Below are 6,329 nucleotides of genomic sequence, written 5' to 3' on the forward strand. Positions count from 1 at the left end.
CTGTCCCCTACAGCTCTACCCTCAAGAAGGGTTTTCCTGGCCTGCCCCTAGCCTGCATGCCACTCCCAACCGCCCATTCCCCTCTCCTTCGTCTCTCCAGCACTCGGGAGGCAGAGGCAGGGGGATCTCAGTTAGTTTGAGGCCAGTCTGACCTACAAAGCGAGTTCCAGGACAGCCCAGGACTGTTACACAGAGGAACCCTGTCTTGTAAAACCAAAAAATAAATAAATCCGTAAATGCCTCTCAGCTCCAAACATATGGAAGCAGTCTGAGAGTTCCACAAACAGAGCACAGCATCTCTGAGTTCTCTGAGGTGTCCAGTCACTTGGCCCTCCCAGCATACAGATGCAGCCGTCAGAAGCTCATGCTGCCCTCGGGCTAGCCTCTGCTAGCTGACATCACTGTTCCCAAGGGAAGGCGTGGCTTTTCCTCATTGTTTCCCAGTTTGGAAAAGGCTTTCTGGATGCTGGGAAGGTGTGTGCCCACAAGAGTAACAGGGCTGCTGCGGCTGCAGCCTCCAGTTGGCATTTTCTCCTTTATTCCTTTTGTATTTTCCACGGTGGGTACCTTCTATTTTTTTTCTAAGTGTCAGAAACAAATGAGAGTTTTTTAAGTAAGCAGTTTAAAAGCTTGCCCTGTCATCTTCAGCACTTTTCTTGGCCTCCGCTCACTCTGGGCTCCAGCATTACCCATTATTCTCCCTGCAGCGCTCTCTCTCTCTCTCTCTCTCTCTCTCTCTCTCTCTCTCTCTCTCTCTCTCTCTCTCTCTCTCTCTCTCTCTCTCTCTCTCTCTCTCTCTCTCTCTCTCTCTCTCTCTCTCTCTCTCTCTCTCTCTCTCTCTCTCTCTCTCTCTCTCTCTCTCTCTCTCTCTCTCTCTCTCTCTCTCTCTCTCTGTCTCTCTGCTTCTGGTCCTCTGCCTTCAGCCCTGGAAACTCTAAGCTAATTGCAGTGCTTCATGTGAACTAAACCAGGCTCCTTAGATGCGTCTAGATCTTTCCTTCTTACCTGGAATATTTATCATCCGATTTTGTTCTACTGGACCAGGAAACTGATCTCCTGTCCCTGCTGATAGAATAATGGGAAGTTATTTTCCTAGTATTGTCAGGTGTATGCGACCTGAGGTCACCCAGACTGTAAGGGACATGATACAAGACTGCATTGTCACCAATACCAACGTCATGAAAGACCTGACTGGACTGGAGGACTAGAAACAGGACCACTGAATGGAATGGAGCAGAGGACTGGGATATTGTTTTTGCTGTAAAGGACATTACTGGAACCGTTGGTGACATCTAATCACAACTAGATAATTGTGTCAACTCATGTCAGTTGCCTGACCCAGGAAACTGCACCAAGGCTATGATTAGAGTGACACTTTCTCTTCAGGAATTATACAATGAAGCTTTGGGGTAGGGGTCAAGGGCATCATCATATCTGTAATTTATTCTCACTTGATTTGGGAAAAGCATGTACATATACAGATATACCCGAGTAGAAATAAAACAACAAGACAAATGTGGTGAAAATGTTACTATCTGGGAACTCTGGGTGAATAATGGGAATAATGGGGACAGTTTTTCTTCTATTCTTGTGTTTTTCTGTGAGTCTCTTTGATTTTGAACCTTGTGTTAATGAAGATAACACAAAGATTGACTCCTAGTTGACCCCTTACTAATCTGCTTGCTTTCTTGACCTTGAACAGGCTAGCTGAGTGGTACTTAACTCTGCAAAAATAAGCTGTTTTGATTTGTTTGAGGCAGGCTCTTACTATGTAGCTCAGGCTGGCCTCAAACTAGCTATCCTCCTGCCTCAGCTTTCCAGTGCTGAGAGTACAGATTGTGCCACCATATCCAGACTACAATGGGCTCCTGAAGTTGCTAGTACTGAAAAGTTTTGCACCTGGATAAGCATCTCCACCAATGCAGCAATCCAAATCAGACCAGATCAAACTGAAATCAAAAAAGCCACGTTCAATGGATACAGAGCTCCCGCATGGCCTTCCAGCTCCCCAGAGAGGAGACAGGAAAGGGAGGCTGGAACAACCATGAGTCTGTTTTTGGAGTGACAGTTTAAATACACTGTAGGAGTGGTCTTGAGCATCTCTGGGGGAGGGGCCATCATTTGGTGGGCTTTCTGAGATGCAGCAGGGTTTAGGGGAAGATGGGGGAGGTGGGCTTGGGTGGAATTTCCACCATAACATCCCAGACTCTTTGGGTATATGGATGCCAGGAGCTGGGGTGAAGCTTCTACCTTAACAACTATTATCTCCAGTTTACAAATGGAGAAACTGAGGCTCACTTCTTAAAGTTACAGCAGCTATCCAGTGGCCCCCAGATCATCACAGTCACACAGTGACCCACTCTGACATTGGGAGCAGACGTCCTGTCAGTTGCTGTTTTGAATTTCTTCTTCTGGTTATCCTTTGCTGAAATGATAGACAAAAAGACGAGAACAAGGCTAACTACCTGATACAGTAAACATTGACTAGACACCCATAAATGCTCAAATTACTTATAATCAAAATGTAAAACTCAGTTCCCCAGAAGCATTAGACACAGCTCAACGCCTCAGCAACCAGGTGTAGTTAATGTCTACTGTTTTTATAGATAATTGAACATTTCTACCATTGCCAAATGTCAGCACTCAATTGTGAGTGCTGGTCTGAAAATCTTTACATACAGTTAACTGCTCACAGGAGATTCTTTTTAAGCTCACTATGTAGACAAGTCTGGCCTCAAACTCACGGAGATCCTCCTGACTCTGCCCCGAGTGCTGAGATAAAAGGCATGTGCATTCATGCCCAACTTCCTGGGTAGCTTGGAGTTCACAAAGTTGTCTTTATCACATACAAATTAAAATTTTCTGGAGTCAGAGGGAGACACCTACAGGTGGTATTTGGAATTACAACCTAGCACAAGCAGACACTGAACATTGGACTGGTTCTGGTTTAACAGCCACCTGTGAGGTCTTAGGTGGTTTAAACTTGTGAGAAAAGCTCCTGTGACAGAAAAAGATGAGTACAAAGTACCAGGAAGATAAACTTGGATGAAAAAAAACGCAACCACCTCCTGTCTGAACCCTCCAGCGGCATAGCCTGCAGGGCTAACACAATGAGGACCACCCAGGAGATCCATCACAAACAATACATCCAAGAAGAAATGACTAATGTAAGCAACTGATTTATTTGGAGGAAGACTCCAGAACCCTATGCTGAGCATGCTCTTGTCCTAACTTTGGATTCTCACAGGATGCATCATCAATGCAGAAATGGGATCTTCTTTCAGGCAACTCATGATATGAAAACACATGGAGGGGTGTTGGGCGTCTATGGAGTCATCAAGTACAGTAGACATCGGGACCTCTGAGAAAAGCACTAAAAGATGTTCCCACTTTCTCCTTTGGCACAAGGTTGCAGGAGTGAGAAGTGGCTTGCTTGATTGAGAGATGGATCCATCTAAATTATTTATTGACTCACTCAGTTCACAAACACTTCTCAGGCCTCACAGTATCCAGGGATCAGTGGGATGAAAAAAGCTACTCTGAGCCAGCCGGTGGTGGCACACGTCTTTAGTCCCAGCACTCAGGAGGCAGAGGCAAGCAGATCTCTGTGAGTTCAAGGCCAGCCTGGTCTACAGAGCAAGTTCCAGGACAGCCAAAGCTAAACAGAGAAACCCTGTCTCAGGAAGAATAAAAAAGCTACTCTGAGTCTCAAACACAAGGTTAGTCTTGGCTTGGCCTCAGTACTAGATATCACTGAACAAAATATTAGACAAAACAACTTCAAAGGAGAGGGAACTTGGCATGGAGCAATGGCTCAGTGCTTAAGAGCCTAGTTGTTCTTCCAAAGGGCCTGAGTTCAATTCCCAGCCCCCTCATGGTGGCTTACAATCTTCTGTAACTCCAGTCCCAGAGGATATGATGCCCTCTTGTGGCCTCCACAGACACTATAAGCACATGGTGCACACACAGGCAAACACTCTTACACTTATTATAAATAAGTCCAAAAAAATTATTTTTGGTTTTTCGAGACAGGGTTTCTCTGTGGCTTTGGAGGCTGTCCTGGAACTCGCTTGGTAGTCCAGGCTGGTCTCGAACTCACAGAGATCCGCCTGCTTCTGCCTCCCGAGTGCTGGGGTTAAAGGCCCAGCCAAAAAAAATTTTAAGGAGAAAGAATTTGCTTGGTTCATTTTCAGCTGGCTTTATGATAGGGGCCTAAGGTGAAGTTAAACATCATGGCAGAGGAGGTTGTTTACCTCATGGTAGAAAAGAAAGAGATGAAGAGACGAGGGTCTAGGCATAGCCTTTGAAAACAGTCCTTCCCCCGCCCTCAGTGACCCACTTCCTCTAGCTAGGCCCTGCTCCTAAGTTTTCTTCCACTTCCTAAAACAGAGCCATCAGCTGAGGACAAGGAACTTGGTACACGAGTCCACAAAGGATGTTTGGAATTGGGACCATAGGAAAATTAGTTACAGAATTGTCTTGTTTTGCTTATGGTTTGCTTTGGTTTGTTTGACACAGTGTTCACTATGTAGCCCACGCTGGCCTCAAATAGGTAATCTTTCTGCCTCTGCCTCCAAAGTGCTGAGATTACAGGTATACACCACCACGCTGGGCCTGAATGAATTCTTGACTTTGCAAGAAGGCTGGGGTCCCATTGCCCTACCTGGGAGCAGACACGTTATGTTTTCCATAATAAGGAGAAAAAGGATGCCAACAAAGGCCATCAAAATCATCCTGGGGCAGTGAGTGCTCTGGAGAGGGCTGGACTATGGAGGTGGACTGTGGTCTCTGGGGACTCTGCTGAGTCTAGTGGGTCCTGGTCCGGGCAAGCTCAGGTTCTGGATGCAAATCTCCAAGTATAAATAGTGATGCAATCCCTGAGGGATGGGGAGGACACCATTGCGGGGGTGAAGTTTCATGAGACCAGCATGTGGTCAGCAACACTGAGACAGGACTGGGTCCATGCGTCGGTGACCAAAGAATACCAATTGACCACTTGCCCAGAATTAGAGAGGTCTCAGGTTTGGGGGATGGAAGAAAAGCACTGAATGGGGCTGGAGAGATAGCTCAGAGATTAAGAGCACTGGCTGCTCTTCCAGGGGTCCTGAGTTCAATTCCCAGCAACCACATGGTGGCTCACAACCATCTATAGTGAAATCTGATGCCCTCTTCTGGCCTGCAGGATTACATGTAAGTGGAACACTGTATACATGATAAATAAATCTAAAAAAGAAAAGAAAAGCAATGAATGTATCATTTGTTTTAAAGTCCACAGTAGCAAAACCCTCAAAACAAGGTTCACCCCCTGCTGCTCTCATTGTTAAGAAAAAGCTGATTGACTGATGGCTGGGCAGGATTTTCCAGGCAGAGAAAATGCTCAGAAGAAGAAGGGTGGAGTCTAGGGTGTCACGAGGAGATAGGGAGAAAAGCAGGATAAGCATGCCATGCTGAAGGAAGGTACCGCCTAGTGGCAGAGAGTAGATAAGAAATATGGGTTCATTTAAGTTGTAAGAGCTAGTTAGTAACATGCCTAAGCCATCAGCTGAGCATTTATAATCAATAATCAGTCTCTGGGTTGTTGTTTGGGAATTGGCTTGCAGAACAGAGCTAATCGAAGTCTCAACAAAAAACTCTTATGTCCTCCTCTTTGATTAACTTTGACGGGGTTCTTGCCTTGGACCTAATCATGTGCTAGATTCTGGGAGGAGAGAGGCCATAAGCTTCAGGGAGGGGTAGATCCATGGTGAGTCCTTTCCACTCTCATCACACTCTGCATAAATCTGAACCCTTTCTTAACTCCTGGGACAAGCGAGATGCAATTTCACAACACCATCGTTAAAAGGTCTCAGATGCACAACAGGAAAAAGGTAAGGAATTAAATGGGCACTTAGCACAAAGGTAATCACCAACAGCCAACAAGTTTATGAAAAGATGTTGGACATGCATGCTTACAGTCAGATGCAAACAATGCAAAGTGTCTAGTTTGACCAGATACAGCTAAAATTAAGCCTCTGCAAACACAGTGAGCAACTCATAAGCTGCTGTGGGAACAGACATTGGAGTGAAGATGCTGGAGAACCTCTTGGCAGATGCTTCTAAAACTAATCGTATGCTGACCACGTAACTAGGTGGTTCTACTCCCGGGTATATACCTTAGAAGACACGAGTGCTTGTATGTGCCAAAAATCCATGTGCAAAGACGTACACCCCAGCCACATGGGTAACAGCCAAAACTCAGTAGACATCAAACAGCGGTGCACAGGGGAGTGGAGAGATGGCTCAGAGGCTAAGAGCACTGACTTCTCTTTCAGGGGTCCTGAGTTCAATTC

General features: G+C 45.8%; 1 long non-coding RNA gene across 1 annotated transcript; it reads right to left on the reverse strand.

The window, feature by feature from the left end:
• Nucleotides 1-1,005: 1,005 nt before the first annotated feature.
• On the reverse strand, nucleotides 1,006-2,406 carry LOC121140260. Its single transcript, XR_005877052.1, has 2 exons — nucleotides 2,299-2,406; nucleotides 1,006-1,065 (listed from the first exon to the last, which is right to left on the reverse strand). It is a non-coding gene; the product is annotated as an uncharacterized LOC121140260 (long non-coding RNA).
• Nucleotides 2,407-6,329: the final 3,923 nt, after the last annotated feature.

The sequence above is a fragment of the Mesocricetus auratus genome, unplaced genomic scaffold (genome assembly GCF_017639785.1).
Source record: "Mesocricetus auratus isolate SY011 unplaced genomic scaffold, BCM_Maur_2.0 Super-Scaffold_100004, whole genome shotgun sequence".
In the NCBI taxonomy this organism is placed as follows: Eukaryota; Metazoa; Chordata; class Mammalia; order Rodentia; family Cricetidae; genus Mesocricetus; species Mesocricetus auratus.